The sequence below is a fragment of the Pezoporus wallicus genome, unplaced genomic scaffold (genome assembly GCF_028554395.1).
Source record: "Pezoporus wallicus isolate ANWC-B61680 ecotype Strahan unplaced genomic scaffold, APGP_CSIRO_Pwel_v1 scaffold_6445, whole genome shotgun sequence".
Taxonomy (NCBI): domain Eukaryota; kingdom Metazoa; phylum Chordata; class Aves; order Psittaciformes; family Psittacidae; genus Pezoporus; species Pezoporus wallicus.
Window position 1 is genome coordinate 578,813 of NW_026641753.1, and position 18,827 is coordinate 597,639.

The 18,827-nt window shown below is 44.4% G+C and overlaps 1 protein-coding gene across 1 annotated transcript in view; it reads left to right on the forward strand.

Moving 5' to 3' along the window:
* Nucleotides 1–464: 464 nt before the first annotated feature.
* Nucleotides 465–18,827, forward strand: part of PASD1 (PAS domain containing repressor 1) — a 96,242-nt gene continuing 77,879 nt past the window's right edge. Inside the window, exon 1 of the mRNA XM_057425253.1 lies at nt 465–883. The gene's annotated coding sequence lies outside the window, so the exon portion shown is untranslated. The remainder of the gene's footprint in view (nt 884–18,827) is intronic.

Here is an 18,827-nt window from a genome sequence, read left to right on the forward strand (position 1 = left end):
TGTGCTGTGTCCACCAATGGTTCATGGGCACTATCACCTGTCTTATAAAAGCTGGAAGGGTTTTGTCTGTGAGAACAGAGCAAAGGCAATAATGTCATTTATTTATCTTGATTTCTGCAGACTAAAACGCTGTGTTCTTTGCTTCTGCCCAGTGTGCTAGAGAATGTTTCCACTTTTCCTTGCTAAAATACCAACTCAGCCTTTGGCAAAATAATGTTTTTGGCTTTTGGGTTTGTTTTTTTCTTCTGCATCTAGTCCAGAAGTACAGGGCATGGGGTTTGTCCTGTTGTTGAGCACATCTGTTTGCTTGCTGCTAATAATAGTTTAATCAATGGGGCTGATTCCTGCATATTCTCTGTCTAACGGTAGCTCAGAAGACCCAGATAACAGCAGAAAAAGGTCTTTTGTACATGTACTTTTTTATTTATTTTATTTTTTGGCTTAATTAAAAGCAGAGAGAAAGTTTTACTCTTGTTTGCATGAATGGTCACATCAAACAGTACAGGAAAATCTAGGCCAAGCTGCTTTCAGCAGGCTAAGGAACACGATACCGTTGCTCCGCATCCTTTAATAGTAGCAATGCCTTTTAATAAATGTCAGGCACCTTTTGAACTTTCTTTGATTCCATTAGCTTTGTTTTTCACCAGCACCCTGAAGCCCACCTTGCCCCTCCCTGGTGGGCTGTGGCGCGGCCGTTGCCAGACTTGTCCATGTGGGATGGGGAGGAGGAGAGGGATGCGCGCCGGGAAGCGCGGCTGGTGCATCCCCACTGCCTGCAGAAACGGTGCCACTTATATAACGCCCTCACTGGGTAACGAGGTAAAACTCCATCAACTCTTCTGCAGGAGGTTCCGAGGGTCTGGGGCTGCTGCCTGCCTAAAGGGTAAGTCAGGAATGTGTTTCTCTGTGAGTGGTGTGTGTGGTGGGGTGCACATGCATGTAGTAGTGTGTACAGTGCTGAAAAGGGGCTCCTAACTACAGGCTGAGAGGTGGGTACAGGTGGTGGTGCCTCAAGCAAGCACGGCCACTCTGCACGGTGAGCACATTGCCTGGAACAGATCTATTTAGGATATTGCTGCTTTGAGAAACAGCTGTGTAACTTGTCGGTACTGTTTTCCTGGTTTCCTCTAATGTGTCTGGAGCACTGTTAAGAATAGTGGTAATAACACTTTTTCAGAAGGCTGTGTTCAGGCAGTAGAATGCTTTATATCTGACAACTGCAAGATGCTGACACCATTCAGAATGCAACTTGCTGGGGCTTTGCTGTTGTTTTCTGCACTTGCAGAGTTGTGCCTCTTTGCAGCTCAGCTGGTATGCTTGCTTGTCCGAGTGACAGTGTTGGTGTCGAGTACGTGTTGGATAGCTGTCTCCATGAGTGTCAGATACCCATATCTATTTTGATTTAAGACTGGAGCTGTTGGTCTGGGCATGCCACTGCCACAAAAGAGTTACTTGTGTGCTTAGCACTCTTGTGGAGCTACTGTCAAATGTGCATCTCAAAGCAGGAAGTAATCTCAGTTTGCAGCAAGATGAACAACAAAGAGAATGCCTGAGATTTTGGGGTTATGTTACAGGGGTTATGCTTGCTCTGTATGTGCTTAAAGCATGTGGGGAGTTACTGGTGAAACTGATGGTTCCCTTACAGAAATGGAAGGGCTGCAGAGGGGCTCTGTGCATCCACAGCCCAGTTAGCTGTAAGCTCAGAAGGTTCAAACAGCAAGAAACAGAGCCCAAATGAAACCTAAATAAACAAGCGAATTTAAATTATTCACAAAGAGAAATGTTTGTTCCTGAACAGTCAGGTGCCTAAATCGGAGCAGCCTCAGGCTGTGGGACTGGCATTGTGAGGGTGAGCGTTGCCCTAAAATGAACTGTGTAAGAGGAAAATCACTTGGTATTAGATACAAGCTTCTGTTCCGCTAGCACTGCAAGTCTCCTGTGCTCAGCTTTTAGTCTTATCTTTTTCTTTGTTATCATCTAAAAGGTACTTGATGCCGCAATTCCTGTCACTTTGGCTTTTGCATTTGCTCCTTGCAATATTCAGCTGGAATAGCAGACTACTGGGGCCCACATCCTGTTTCATCTTTGCTCCCCCTCTCTCATTGTGCTTGGGTCTGGTGGTCCCATAGATCTGGCTGGTCCCCATTTGGTTATGTGGCCCTTGTGTGAGGAGATGTGTGTAAACAGAGGAGACTTAATCTGAGGGCAGTGCCTCACTCCAGACTCAGTGAGCTTCATGAGGACTGGTAGCTAAACAGTTCTTACACTGAGTGTCTGGGGTTGTGGGTACTTGGATGTGCGGTGGCCACTGCTTTTGCATCTTGCATTGCCAGTGCTCCTCTGGTTGGTTGCATGAGTTTTGCAGAGAGCATCTCCCTGATGTTTTTCACCCCTACCCCAGGCACCCTGCAGGTGCACAGCAGGGCTGACTGAGGCTAGCGGTCACAATGTCCAGGACTTGGACCTTGGGAAGGAAAATGAGCTAATGAAATAGCACTTGGTGGCAAGCGTGGTGTATAACCATCTTTACACCAGTGGAGGTGGCTTCTCTGTGCTGCAAAACCACCTCATTACATCAGGAAGAATCATCAACTGCCACTATAAGAGGGTGCAACTAATAAAAAACATTATCCATGAAGACTGCAGGCAGGTTGAGACAGGAGCTGTTTCTTACTACAAGCTATGTAGTGCAGTAAAGATCACTCCAGGACTGGCCTACAAGCATGACCCTGTCTGGGGTCTGCACTCACTCTAGGTTTTGCCCTGGGGAAGACTGTGGGTGGGTGGTAATTACAAGGTATGATTCATGCTTTTATTACTTTGAATGTGCTCCTGAGATCACAGCTGTGGGTTTCTGTGGTGCTCCAAGAATCAGGAGAGAAGAGCAAGGAGGAGCATGCATGTGGCACAATGGTTCTGTTAAAATCTGGCCTGGGGCTCCATTCTGGATCCCACTGGGCTCATTCCCTGGGCCACAAATGGATCACAGATTTGAAAATACAATTAGTGTTTAGGTATTGAGATCTCTCTTGCTGACCAGTTCCCAGGGGATGCCAGCCAGAGGCAAACGGAAGATGCTTTGACCTGCAGGTTGCCTGGTGTTGAAGTGCAAGAGGTTTAATGGAGCAGGTCTGTATCCCAGTAAGAGCTGCCTGTGGACAGGACTGGACAAAATGGAAGAAGCGGTTCAGATGACCAGAGCCCTGAAGTGGCACACAGTGCTGCCTAGTGAGAGCTTAGCACACGGCACTGAGCTGCGAGTTAGCTGGGACTGTAGCCTTTTTTCACTCATGCAGGAACCAAGCCTGATTTCAGTGGGGTTTTGGCTTGCATTAGTTAATCCAAATCAGAACCAAACCAAAACATGGTCTGCTTCCTGTCCAGGATAGCAGTCCAGCTGAAATCTGGTATCTGTTACACCCGTTCCCCAGCAGGGACCCATTCCCAGGACCCAAAGCACAGTGCCATACTGCACACTCCCGCCTCTCCTCTCCCTCCCTCCCTCTCCTGTGCTGCATCATCCCTTGTTCGTGCCAGATGTAGGAATCGGCAGCAGTGGACAATACTAAAATTCCAAGTGGTGCTGTGCTCTGTCAAGGGAAAAGGAGATTCTTGGGGATAGGCTGTCTCTGTTTCACCCACTTCAGTTTTATATGTGAGATGGTTTCATCTGGTTGGAAGCAAATGAGCCAGTTTGGTCCTGGACTTAAAACTGAACTGGAACAGTTTCAGTCACATGAGGTCTGAAAAGCCTTATGATTGCCCTTTCAGGAGGGAGAAACAAGTTAGTTTGGCATGGATCAACAATGCAGCAGTTCCCCCAGCACTGCAAAAACTGCAGTGGAGTTTTGAGACCTTGTAGTTCTTTTACCAGCATGCTGATGATAAAGGTGGACTTTTGGTGGTCATGAGAAAGCAACAAGAGTGTGAGGTTCTTTCAGTATCACCACCTGTCAGAAGTCCTTTCGGCACCTCTGGTGTGGAGGACAGTTCCTGGACTTGCATTATTACATGTTTCTAAAATAAATCAAAATGCCACCTAGCACCCAGGTTAGCTCATTGTTAAAAAGCATGTGGTGACACTCAAATAAGCCTAAAAACTTGCAGTTTTAACCCAGTTCTAAGGTTATAAATAACCATAAAGACTTAGGTGAAGGCATCAGTTATAGAAGTAGGGGGAAGGGATGGGTACTGACTGTGCTAAGAGGCTTTCAGATAATAGGAGGTTTCCTTTCGAAAACCTTGACAACTTAATAGTGTGTTCTTCATGCCACCTTCTTAAATCTCCTTGCCTGTTCGTTGAATCTGAGTACTGTAAATGTTTACACACATTTATTCTGCAAGGGTAGGCAAAGAAAAGTCCTTGAGAAGTTTTTGGGCCAAGCAGTATAGAAGCATATCACATAATGGAGAGAATGATTCAGAGAATCTGAGCTGGGTGGGCTGGTGAGGGGGTGCCTGTTGCCATCTATCTGCCCTGGTGTGATTTTGGCCTTTAAATGGTCAATACATTTTACTTTCCTCCCCTCATTGTAAAATGGCGGAATATTTTTTCTCCACAAGTATACGTTAAAATAAAAACATTTCATTTTTTTCCACTTGAAATTACTATAGAATTACCTGGCCTTGGGATTAATGTGAAGACCTTCGGGAAATTGGGAAACCATTCTCCTGGGCTGCATTACATGAGGTGTGCCATGACCGTGCAGGTCCACAGCTCTGTGTAGTAGGGGAGGGAATGGTTCAGCACAGAGTCCTGCCTGCCTGGCTGTAAAGGGGAAATTATAGGTTTGACTGAGTTATTTTTGAACGTCTTCATCAGTGAAACTGATTCTGTTCTTTAGAGTAACCTTTTTAAAATAAGTGAGCCTTTAGTACAAATGTATTGTTTGCCAAAATCTGATCGAGTCGGCTAACTTTTGCAGGAATTAAAAGGTATCTAATTACTACCAAACTTGTTTCATCATTACATCGCAAACATGTATACATAGGAAGCAGAAGTTGTCTTCCGTGTGCATCCTCCTACCTGGAAAAGCAGTTTGGCTCTTAACTGCTGACACAGAGCGCCTTGGGAAGGTGCTGAGCCCTGCTGGCCAGGAAAGGATGATGCCTAAGGCAGACCAATAAACTGCGATCTTTTCACTGACTCCAGCAACCTTTTGATTAGATTGCTATCCCTTCCATAGACTTGAGGAGCCGAGTAATAAAGGAGACAAAGGATGAGTAATAAAGGTAAGTACAGATGCTTAGCCATCCCTTTCCCTCTAACATGCTAGTTGAATGAACTTGTTTGTTGTTCTGACCTCATCTTGGCTAGAATGTGAATTTGAGTCTCCATAGGTGGGTGGATCAGGCAGCCTCCTGCTCAAAGTACTGCTTCAGCTGCATGGAAAAGAGTGTGCCAGGCTGTATGTTTATTAATAAGCTGATTTTGTAAGGAGATGGAGCACCATGTCTGAGCTCTTGTGGCAGGGCAAGCTAATGATATTGGACAGCAAGCAACTGTCACTTTTGCTAAATCTGTCATATTGCAAGTAAGCCGCTTACAGCCTGCAGTTGAGGTGGGCAGAATAACAGTCTAATCCACCTTAGGGCTCTACCCAAAGTCAAATTTGGAGTCTGCTTTCCTGAAGAACACAGTTGTCCCTTGGAAACCATTGTCTCAAAGGGACATAGAAAGCTAAGGAGTGGAGCAATCACTAGCTTTGCAGAACAAACTCAATCTGTGTGTCTGCTCTAGGGCTTGTAGACCCTCATCCCTGAGCAATGATAAAACAGGACTTCTGAGCAGCAGAAGAGACATGGAGTTTGTCAGAAAATGTATCCTTGTACATTGCTTAGCAATGCAGCGTGGATTCACAAGCAACCCCAGGAGCTGGAACAGAGCCTAATGTAGGAAAGGGAGACGCTGTGAGACCTGATCAGCAGCAAGGGAATCTCAGCAAAGCTTTCACAGGTCGGTGCTGCAGCAAGTGCCACGTAAGGAGGCTCTTGGCTATCTCTATTTCCTGTATAGCAAGATAACAATCCCTAACCTTGGGATCCCACCAGGACCTCACCTGCACCAGTGCAAGTGCAGCCCATGTGCTTTGCGATGGCTGTGTGATGGGTTTAAGGAGGGAGGAAGGTGTGGGCACCTGCTTCTGCTGATACCTTCCTGCACAGCCTCCTACTGCCTCATTCAGCCTCAGGTCGTTCTTCCCTGATGCTGCACTGGGCACAACTGTCCCTTCCTGCTCCCATGATAGGAAAAAGGTGGGTTTCTCCCTCTCTTTTTACAAGTGAGGCTTCCACAGCATGTCATTCAAAAATGGTCCCCTGTTTTGGCCCTCATTTGGCCAAAGTGCATAGCAGATCCCTGTAGAGTAGATTAATAATGTGATATGATAGAGATGCTGCTTAACGAAGTCTGTTGCTGAATCGGCTCCTTGATCTTTGGCAACCTTTGTGCTGCAGAAGTTTTTATAGCTGCAAACATCAGATTATAGTTACAGCTTCTTCAGAGGACGCTGCAGCATATGGGGCAGAGTGCTGAGCTTTATGGGATAATAAAACTCAGTGCTGAACACTGTGTACAGTTTCCTTTTCACAAGTCTTCATATCTGCTGTAAATAACTGATCCTGTGGGATTTAGTAGTTTCATTCCTCTTACATTGTCCTGTTGTCTATGCAGTGCTCCACATGTTGAGGGTGCTTGCTGATACTGTTGTCTTTCCTGTGGCTGCATGAGAAGCTCTGCATGAGGTTGGAGTGCTGTGTTAATCTGGGGCAGTAGATAGTGTGTAGAGTTTGAAAGCTTCAATTACAACATGCATTTTGAAATTATGGGACTATACAAAAGGAGCTTCAGAAGGCCTTTTCTTTTGTTGTTCCCCACAAGGAGATCCACAACAGTCAAAAGTAGAGATGTGCCTACATGACTTATGAAGTTAAAGCTTAAGAAAACAAGAAGGAAAGTGGTTTTACATGCTGTCAGGAAAAGGAGATGGGAGAGAGATTAAATGACTTATTAAATTCACTTCATGGCATAGCATTAGGTTCAGTGCAGAATTCCTGGTGGTCAGCCCACCTTCACCACCAACAATTACAGGCTTCTGAGATACATACCTGAGTTCTCCCCGTTTCCTGCGGACACTGGGGAGCATGTGAGACCCCTTGGTGACCATCATAGATGATGGGTTATGCAACCAAGGATGCTAATTCACAAGTAGCTCGTTTAAGACCAAAGAAGACACTTATGTCTTCTGCTTCCTACTATCTCTGCTGCAGCAGCACAGTAGTGGCAAAGCAGTTAAAAGCTGATCTTTTAAAAACTTTTCTTCCAGGATTAGCTTTCAGCCATGCAAACATCATTTTCCATGCAAGGGAGGCTGGGAGTGGCGGAAGTTCTTTTGCAAGGGCAAGATTTGTTTGAGCTGCTCATGAAACTGCACCCTGAGGGCTGCTGAATCAGGCTGCTCATAAAAGTCAAGAGCATTTTAATGTACAAGATGTTTATGTCCTTTATGTTATAATGTTTATGTTATAATGAGGATAAAGCAATAGCATCAGGGAAACGGGATCACAGAGAGGAGCCCTGGGGAAGTGCATGCCCAGCTCCTCTGGTGTTTACCCTGGGATGTGTTCTGATCACCAACTGCTAAACACAGCAAAGCTGAAGGTGGTTGTTGCTCTTCTGAATTTCAAGCAGTTTGTCATTGGTAGCTTACCATCATGACACTTTTTATCTTCAGGAGGAAGTATTCCTGGAAATTACCTTTTGGTTCTCGAAAAGTGAAGATGTTTCTGGTTGGAATGGTACCGACAAGTACATGTATGTTTTTTTTAAGGTAGAAAATGTTTACTGCTTGGCTTATACATTTGGTTTGTGTGTTCTCTGCAGTCTTCAGCAATTGGGTTGGGATGGCTTTATCAATTATTTAGGAGCTGATGGACAGATTAGAATTCTGAATATTCTTTAGATGTATGAAGCCTCTGAAGATGAGCATGCTACCATTGGAGAGATGCAGTGAGGCCTTTATGCCTAAAAAGCACTCCCCAGATTAGCCCACCTACTACATGGGAGATCCACTTACTGAAGCTTGAAGTCCGTGCTGAGGAACCCGTGGATAGTGCTGGAAAGCACCCCGAAGAAGTGGTTCCTCAAAGCATATTAGGCCTTGCACGTTCAGACTGGTACTTGCTTACCATGATGGTTAAGCTCCCATTGTCCAATTGATTTAGAGGCTACAACTTGTGTTTAAAGCAGACGTAGGGCATCAGAGATGTAGTCTGAAAAATCCTTTCATAGTCTATTTTCATAGAAGATTGCCACCTGTTTGCTGCTGTGGTCTTAAAATCCATGTTCTCAGAGGGTCAATGACAGGCAGTACTGTCAGTTAAAAGTACTTGATGGGAAAGGTATGAGAATAAATCCTCCAAGAAATGTAAGACATATGTAAGGAAGGTTTCCTCTTCCTTAATGCTATGGGTTGTTTGTTGTTTGTTTTTTTTTTTTTTGTTAAATATTATGTACAAATTGTGACCAGCTCTAGAAAGTAACTTTAAAAACCTTCAGTACAGTTCTGGTGTCCTCAACATAAAAAGGACATGGAACTGTTGGAACAAGTCCAGAGGAGGCCATGAGGATGATCAGGGGACTGGAGCACCTCCCCTATGAAGACAGGCTGAGGAAGTTGGGGCTGTTCAGCCTGGAGAAGAGAAGGCTGCGTGGAGAACTCATAGCAGCCTTCCAGTATCTGAAGGGGGCCTACAAGAATGCTGGGGTGGGACTCTTCATTAGGGACTGTAGTGATAGGACAAGGGGTAATGGGTTAAAACTTAAACAGGGGAAGTTTAGATTAGATATAAGGAAGAAGTTCTTTACTGTAAGGGTGATGAGGCACTGGAATGGGTTGCCCAAGGAAGTTTTCAGTGCTCCATCCCTGGCTGTGTTCAAGGCCAGGTTGGACAGAGCCTTGGATGGCATGGTTTAGTGTGAGGTGTCCCTGCCCATGGCAGGGGGGTTGGAACTAGGTGATCTTAAGGTCCTTTCCAACCCTAACTAGTCTATGATTCTATTATTGTATTTTTCTTTTTTAATCACATGCAGTAGAATTCACTAAAAGCTGACATTCTTTTCTTATCTGTGCCAGTGGATCAGCCATGCAGTGCAGAATTCAGCTTTTCCTCTATGAAGCTGAGGAAGACAGAAGGTTTTGAGTTGTTGATTTCTCAGGTGCTTGCTGTGTAGGTAGAAAATTTTTACTAAATACTGCTGTTCTACTGAAGCCTTTAAAGGATCCTCATCCAGAAGTTGTACTTTGCAGGTGAGGTTCAATTTCCTTGTGATCTGGGACTTTGCTGCAATTCAAAATAAGTTAATAATAATAATAATAATAAAAAGAAAACATGGACACATCAAATAACATCATTAAATTAAATTATAGAGGATGCAAAACTGGCATCCCTACAAATCCATCCCTAAAAATAGCTCATCTCACAGGAAGGTGGCATTTCGTAAAGCCAGTGGCACACAACAATGCAATAGTGACTGTCTTGGGCAGGAGTGAGTCTTGGTTTATGTAGGTCCATTTGTTTTGGACATTGAACTTCTCTTGGAAACTGGGCCCATTCAGGGCTTTTCAGTTTGTATTTCCTGAGTCACGTTTCAGAAGTGTAACACTATTTGTCTGATGTGAATCTGGCCGTGGGTTTTGTGTCCCAGTGCCATGCACAGTGTGTTCTGGAAATCCAGCTGGTCACTGATTGCTTGGCCTGCACTGAACCAAGGGTTTGTTGGAAGAATTTAGTTTCCAATGTTATCTGAAACTAAATTTCTTAGATCTATCCACTGCTTAGGTCTTTATCATTGTTAGAAGAGAACATAACCTGAAGGGGACACTGATAGCATGTGAGCCACTGCTGGCTCTCAGAAGCTTGTCCATGTGATTTGTTTCTGAAAGCAGGAAAGCAGCCACTGCTCCTGCCAGCACGCAGGGGACAGTTCTGCAGTCTGGCTTCATCTCACTCACTTAACCCCAAGTTTCCATTGAGCTCTACCAGAAGTTATTTCTGCAGCGGTACTGATGCAGAGCACCCTCCCATAAATGCATGCTAAAGCTGTTAGTTTTGTTTGGGGTGCTTTTGTTCAGCTGTTCTGGTGGGAGGTCTGGGGAGGTTATCGTCTTTTTGAGCTGGATGCTGTGCTTAACATTGTTTTCCTTGTGAACATGCTAAACCAAGGAAGTTGAGCCATGTTAGAAATAATATGGGTACCATTTAGAATCTTGCCCCTTGCTGAATGAAAGCTATTGAAGCACAAAAGATTTGAAAAGCTTTCCAACTTGCACAGCAGCACTTTGTGGAATAGGGATGAGCCTAAGCATGAGCTCAAGTTTCACTATAGTGCCTCCTGAATAAGGGCCTAAATGAATAACATCAAGTGATAGTGGGGCAAGCACTGGCTTCGGCTATGTAGGAAATTCAGGGCTATATTTTTCAAACACATAAACATTGCAATGCCAAAATGAAAAATCACTTTGCATTTACCAATGCTGAAATTTGGTGGATTGCAATGGATTTGCCTTGAAAATGGGTCAGTAACAATACACTGGGTGACAGCGCTGTTGAACCAGAAGACATGGTATATGTATATAGGTATAAATACTGTAGAAATGCTTCTGGTTACTTCTCTGTTCAAATTTGTCAACTTTGTTATTCCAAGGCATCAGATTGCTGTAAACAGTCTTTTAACACCCTGGTACGATGAATACTTTTCCAGATTGTCATAAGGAGATGTATAGTTTTTCCCAGGTAATGCAAGAAAAGGCGTAATAGTTGTTAATTGTTCCCTGTATCCCTATACATGTTTACTGCTCTGATACTGTGAATAGTTTATTACTGGCTTGTTTGTCTGTAGTCATCACCTGCACTTTGATATAGAAATTGCACAGGGTGATGACTTTTCTCTGGACCTCTTTATAACTCTTTTTTCATCTGCCTCCTGATTTTTCTTTGCCTATTGAAATTTCATGTGTTCTAGGGGGCTGGTAGCCCAGATGTTTCCATGACAATGGTGTCTTTACCATCAGGATTTCATAATTAGGCAATTATTTATTTTTCTTTTTTACAATACGGTCATTTCAAGATGTTTTGTGTAATAAGCAGTATTATTACAGGTGTTACAATCTGCTAAAAATGCGTTGTGTAAGTATGGAGTAGAATAGATCTTAATTTTACAATTTCAGAGATCTAAATTAGATATTGTAGGAAAGAAAAATGACTTTTTATGTTTATTAGAACATTTACTTTTGTGTTGTTCTCATACCAGCCAGAGTGAAACACTTCCAAATGTTTTTAATCATAGGTTTTACCTGCTGGTAAAAAAAGATGGTGGAAAAATGGCTTGTGATGATGCAAGAATATGTAGCTAGAATTTTCAAGATACTGCAATTGCAGCTCCTGCCCTGCAACGAGGAAGTCCAAGTGTCAACAGACATAAAATCTCAGTCAGTTTGAGCCAGCTGAAAGGTGAAATAACTTCAAGACATTTTGTGCTGATTATTTCAGCCCCTTGTTTTTGCATGTAGTTGGAATGTTCAACCAAAAGTAATTTTCTTTCCACCTCTACCTATTTAGGGTGTGTATGTGTTTCAGCTGAGAGATGCAATAGAAGCAATTGCCTGCAAAAATGGGCATATTCATGTAAGGAATAGTTTCCTATTGTTCCCCTAAAGAGCTCTTCCCCTGATTTCACTTACTCTGCCTTACAAATCTTATTTGTTTTCCGTGATGTTCAGTGAAGTATTAATCCTTTCAGATGTTAAGCCTGAATTTAGTCTCCAGTTTATCTTTTGCTTCTCATTGGCTAGTACTAAACACTGATTTCTAAGGGTGTTCACAGAGGCAGACGTAGTTTCAAACAACAGTGGATAAGTGTGATCTTCTGTTTCTGTGCTTCATTTATTTCTAGTAGAAAACTGCCTGGAAACTTTACCTCTGATCTACCTCCATTTGTGTTTGATGGGAAAATTCCTGATGGCTTTAGGAAAACAAAATGCTTTGAAGATACTGACAGTGCTGCTGAACAGGGGCCCCATTACATTCTCTGTTGTCCTTCAATGTGCTGGGACACCCTGGCACTCATGGAAGTCTTGTAATTACAATTTCTTTTTGCTAGGCTTCAGAATAGTTTTCCATTCATGCTTCTGCCATGTGCTGCAAGAGCTGCCCCAAACTCAAGTGAAATAGAGGCTACCAAAACACCCAGCAAGTTATTTTACTCCTTTCTGCTTTAGCATTGAGCCAGTGATCCAGCTCTCCTCCTTTGCTCTGTCAGGGGAGTAGCAATAATATAATGGGATTATTTGGGTGGGGTTTTGTCCCTGGGAGTCCCAGGAATATGATATGAAAATAGATGATCCATCATGCCATGACACAGATACTAACATTGTGGCTGGTGTTTGTTGCCTGACCCATTTGGGGGCAGCAGGTGTCATGTGTGAACTGTCTCTGGATGATGGTACCACAGGTTACTGCTTTTCTTGTCTGCAGGTTACTGACATTGTATCCAGGTGTATTTCAAACAATGATGTCACTTTTGACATTAAAAGATGAAGAGAAACTATAAATAAATGCAGGAGAAAATTCCTAGTACTCAAAGAGTTGCCCTGGAGAAACACGATAGTGTATATCCTAGAAAATATATCTATTACCTCCTATATTTAGCAGTTCCTCAACATCCATCATTAACCAGAACAGAGCTGGCAAAGTATACAATCATGGGGTCAGCTTGGCTGCTTCTTGGATTGAAGGGAAGCCTGAGATGGGGAGAAATGTTGGGAGTAAAGAGAGGAAGAGGAAGGAGGATGCCATCCCAAGGCTGGTGGGTGTTGATGGCTGTTGGCTCTGTTGAAGGTAGAACAAGCACGCAGAGCTGTCATGATAGAGCAGCTTTTGCTGGTCAGAGAGGTCCTCAGTCTTCAATGTGGTTAAAGACTGAGCTATGTGGTCTCTGAATACTGCATCAGGTCAGGATGAGGGATTTGGAGTGAAAACAGCTAAAGCAGCACTACAGAGGTAAAACAGGTCTCCGTCGTGACGTGTTCCCTTAGGCAGTTCCTTTACCCGTGGCCACGGTGCTGACGGTGGCACTGATGCTGTAGACAAAATCCGCGGTTGCTTTATGTGTCAGCATGATGGACTTCTAGGTCCGAGTTCTGCCAATGGAGAGAGCATGTTCAGACAGTGGCTTTTCAATGACCTGAGGTTAGAAACCTCTATCTGTGGTCCTGTCTAGCCTAAAATGACTTTTGTGGCCAGAATGAAGTAAAGGATGACCACAACTCACCCAGCTCCTCCCAGCCAGACCCACTATTTGCCTTTAAGGAGTTAAGTAAGAGGTGACGTCGCAGTCTGAGCTAGGGGTGGCTTTCGTGTTACGTGGTGCTCAAAAGTAGGTTACTGGGTCAGGAACAGCAAGTTCTGACTGTTTGCCAGCTCGGTCTTTTTTTCCCCACAATGTTTATACCGCCGTGACCTGCCATGCTAAAATGAGTCTAAAATGAACGCAAGCAGTGCTTGAAAACAGCAAGATGTGTTTGATTGAGCTTATCCTCCCGTACAAGCAACAGATAGCAGTTTGCAGCATGCGTGCTTCATGGTGGCTTCCTTCTTTTGAAATGAAAAGTTTTTGGAACCCAGTTGTTAGGAAGAAGTCTGTCCTTTTTAAATGGTTAGCTTGAAATCAAAAACTGCCTAAACTCATTGGGAGGGTGTAAGGACATGAGGACACTGAGGATTCAGTACTGAGAGAATTTGCTCCTACGTCCAGGGTTGTGTTAGAGAAAATTCATCGGGACACCTGCAGACCCAGAATCTGGCTCAGAATAGTGAATTTGGCAGTAAAGGAGCTTTGCTTCAGGCTCCACTCTGTTTGAAACACCCCCAGCTGCTTGTACTTCATTGCCCAAAACTGATTCCTCCCCCCGCCAGAGTTCTGTTATTTTAAGCCTCTACAAAGCCAGGGCTCATGACTGTGTTGCTGGTCATGTGGGTAGATGTCATCTTTTGACAGGATCAGATCCCTGAAAGAGAGCAAAGTGCCAGGCTGAGGGTGGGAAACCTGTCCGGGAGAACAAGGAACACAGTTGCAGCCACCTTCACAGCAAGAACACAAGGGCAGGAGGATTTCGGTGCTGTTAAATGTCTATTGAACCTGAATGCTTCTGTGATTCTATGGTTCTGTGATTGTGGAGGTGAAGCTGACTCATGCTGGATGTGGGTTTATACCTGCCTTCAGCATTAGACCCTGTGGTCCCTCGTGTGCTGGGTGGTGGCAGCTTGGGAGCAGCAGGCAGCTTGTCCCGTTGCTGCTGTAGGCTCATCACGCCCCGAGCAGAGTGCGAAGGCAGCAGCAGTGGCTTCATCATCCACAGGGCTGGCACAAGCCTTTTCTGGGCCTGGTTGCTCCAGAGATTGCATCGAAATGCCATTGACACCAGTGGCACACAGCTGGACTGCCCCAGCATTAGCAGTTGGCAGTTATAATGTTATATCCAAAGGGAAATTCCTTCGGTGTTGGAGGCAAGCTTTCCTATTGATCAGTGCCTTTCTGCTCAGCTTTCTACAGCCTGATCCCGCAGCTCTGCTCCCACTGGTGAAGTGCAAGGAGTGGGGCACATAAGGGATGGGTGGCCTGGCTGCGAATATTTGAATAATCTCACCAGCAAAAATACTACTCAAAGCAAAGCCTCAGAATATGTTCAGTGGCTCGCTGCCAAAGCTGACTTAAGAGGAAACTATGTGGACCATTCAGCCAAGTGATTCATTGAGTTTTCAGTGCTTCTGAAAGCTCATATGAAAGAAATCAAAGAAAAAAAGCAGGATTTGAAGAAAGATTGCACCTTGCAAAATCTTCCTCTTAAATCACACAGAGCTGGACCAGATGTAGCAAGACAGAGAAAGAATAGCATTGCTTAATGCTCCTTGCCAAGCTAAAATGGCATCTAATCGCAACACATCAGCAGCACACCCAGAAAATGGTTTGTGCAGCCTGCAAAGGCCACCCGCAGCACAATGCTTTTCACATGCCGCTTCATGTTCCTTGCCCATGACTTGAAAATATCTGACTTTCTGCAACTGGAGGAAAAATACCTTACTCAAAGAAGGGTGAGGTGGGTAATGCAGCTAATAAATCCATGAGCCTCTGTGTTTCAAAGGAGGGAACAGCTCATTTTCTTACTGCTTCATGAAGTGCAAGACAAACTGCAGCATCCCTCAGAAAATGTGTTATTTATGAGACACTATCAACCTCTCAGAGCTGCAAAGGTTCCCCACTGGCGACAGCTCAGCAGGGCCCTGGTTATCACCGCTGACTTACAGTTCCCTCTCTGCTGGCAATCAGTTCAGCAACTACCAGAGAATATATGTTAAGCTTCACCCTGAAGACCCCAGTCCTGCAAGGTGCTGAGTGTTTGGTGCGGGAAGCAGCATTACATGAGGCAGTGAGGGGTTGAATGGCTCACCCTCTGTTTGCCCCCTTCTTTCTTAGAGGGCTGACTCAGATTCTTAGCTGATAAAAGCAGATGCAGCTCTATTGCCTCCAGAGGAGCTACCCTGATATATGCTGGAGCAGAAGCTAGCCAGGTGTCTATTTAGAAGCTCTAAAGCTTTAAGGAGAGACATGCATTTAAAATGCTAAATATCCAGCATTAGTTCTTGCCAGCCTTATTCCTTAGGGGATTACTGATGTTAACTTGGCCTGGAAGTTGACCTGCATTAAAATCCACGTCTGTCTCCTGGGCACCAAGTGGTTGGTGAGTTTGCAGACTTTGCACAGCCTGGTTCTGCCTTCCCCCTTCCTGCTGTGGGGCTGGCAAAGGAAGTGACAGTCTGTTGGTTAGAGAGCACTGCCACATCACTTGTGCTCACTTCTGCTTCTGCCCTTGTACAGCTTTGTTGTGTGATCCTGTGCAAAACCTGTAGCTGTGCTTGGCCTTGATTTCCCTCTCTGCAAAGCTATCCAAGTGCTCTTACCTAGTGCACCACCTTGGGGGTTGGAAAGCAGCACAAAAGAGCAGAAGTCTGTGTCTGCTCTTCATCTTTGCTCTACAGCCCAGCTGTGTCACTTCAACAGCTGTAGCATGAAAGTAAAATTATCAAAGGCTGATATAAGGAGTCTGTTTTGGAACTCACAAACCATTATTATGTCAAAGGAATGCTCTAATAATACTCTGCTTCCACTCAAAGATGTTCCTCTCTCTAAATAGGAGAGGCATGGATGTGACAGATGGACTGCTTGGTGAATAAGCAATTGGCTGGATGGTTGCATTCAGAGTTGCCTTCAATGGCTTGATGTCCAAGTGTCTTGAAAGTGACAGAGGGGAGATTTAGATAAGCTCTTAGGAAGAAGTTTTTCACTATGAGGGTGCTGAGACACTGGCACAGGGTGCCCAGAGAACCTGTGGCTGCCCCATCCCTGGCGGTGTTCAAGGCCAGGTTGGATGTGGGTTGGAGCAACCTGCTCTAGTGGAAGGTGTCCCTGCCTGTGGCAGGAGCTTGAATCAGATGATCTTTAAAGTCCCTTCCAACCCATTCCAATCTTACGATACTCTCCATGTATGGGACTCTGACTTGTGAATCTGCAGTTATACTTACTAAGAGGTAACAGTTTCTCAGGGGACTGATAGTAGTATATAAAGTCCTTTATCTCTGTGTCACACATTAAAATCTGGACTGGGCCATTAGCAGTTAACACATCTTGCCATCTGAAGTCTGTCCATGGGGCTGTGCAAAATGAGTCTCACCTAGGCAGCCAGTGCATAAACTTTTGGCATTTCAGGTTATTGGGTTGGATTTTTTCTCTTTTGAGGGGGGGAGCTGTCTTTTGCATCCCATTTCTGCTTCATTAGCACTGGGGCCAGCTGCTTGTAGACAGGCAAGCAGCCAGGCAGACACGGGATCATGGCATTTTCTTTCCCTAAAGATGGTTTTCCAAATCAAGGGTAAAGTATGTAAGAGCAAGGCCCTTGAGAGAGCAGCCAGTGCTGGCACTACTGAGTTTTGGGAGTAAATACACAGTCGTGTTCTCTTGGCTTCTTAATATAGCAGCTATTTAGGAATATAAAAATAATAACTTGTAAAGAATGATGCATGGGTTTCCTCTCTTTCTGTCTCTCACATGAAAAATACTTTAAATATTTATTGTCAATAATAGAAAATGAGAAATGGGAGAGAATGAAAAAAACCTTTACTTAATGCTGTGATTTCACTCAGACACAGGTGTGTTTGTATTCCATTAATTATGGTGAGTGTTTATATTATATTCTACATATATATATTTCCTGTTCATTTATACCTGTTAAGATTTTTTTTTCCATCTGACAACACGCAATGAGTTTGAAAGGCTCCATAGTTACCATCCACCCTGACAAGGGCTGTGTGAAAGCAGTATTTCTTTTTCTGTCGTCAAAACAAGGCCACGGTAATTTTCACACACAGATGTTTGTGTTTGAGAGAGTTTTGTAGCAGTGAAGACCATTGTTACTGATGGCTGGTCAAGCATAGAATTCAAATTCCCTCTGAGCTGAACCCAGGTCAGTGACTTGCAGCTGTGGGCTGAGCAATCTCCGTCTGAGCAATGGGAACCAGGGATTCTCAGCCTGATCCAAAGATCTGAGGTGAATATCAGCTCTGTTGTCTCCATCACCATGGCACAGCTTAATCCCAAACCCAGACTGACTGGGTACCTGACTCAGGTACCTGAGAGGGTTGCTGCTGAGTGATGCTCCTGGAGACAGTAACTGTGCTGGTGGTTCTTGTTGCTCAGCACCCAGAGGTGTCAGTGGTCGCACTACATCCATTTCCTCTCTGGTGTTTGAAGTTAGAGTCATCTAACAGCTGGAATAGCTGTCTGTGGTGTGGGAAATGGTTTGCAGGGTTTATATCAGAACATAATAAATATATCTGGGGGGAGAACTCCTCACTGTATATTTTTGTTTCACATTTGGGAATGTGTCAGAGGAGAAGAAATTGAGGATCTCCACTTCAAATGAACTGGGGAATTGAAATTTCTTCCTTTCTGGGTTCACTGTCCAGCCAGCTATACAGATACTTCTAAGTCTGCTCTTGTCTTAGAATGTTTTTCCAGTTTTGTCTTTAATAGTCTGAGCTGATGATGGGCAAAGGTGACATTAAGATAAGTACCTGTAGTACTGTACCTAGAAACATCACAAGCATCCTCTTGGAAGCCCTTAATAAAATGTTCAGCTCTTATTAAAGATGGAAGAGGACTGTGACACAGATCAAATCATCAGATCCTCATCAGCTCTTGGCCTGCTCACCTCCCTGCAGCTCCCCGCATGCTTGGCAGTCTTACTCCAAGGGAATTAAGTAGACAAAGCCAAGCTTTGTTTTATCTGAAACCACAGAAAACTCTTTTCTGTTCTTGCCTCTCACCCCTTTCAGTTTTGTGTTACTTGATAAGGAGGTTTAAGATGGTGTTGGCATTTGCAGGGAGATGGTCAAGGAAGACTGTGCAGCCTGGGGGAGCTACAGCCTCAGATGCTGACTGTGGGTGCTCTGCTTTTGGGGCCAAGGTCAAGCTGATGTGCAGTGGCTCAGTGCTGTTGGAGCTCTGCTGCTCCCAGGGTGAGGAGCTCTGACCACTTGTGGGATTTGTTGGCTGAGGAAGGGTCGTTAATTCCAGTTCCATGGCTGAATCCCAATAAGAATCATTCCATAATGCCTGCCTGAAGTGCCCCTTGTGATTTTGATGGGAGAGCTGCTCTCCCACACCTCCTATCCTAGGCTGGTGGGTTGTGCCTTTTTTTTCTGTTACACTGCTG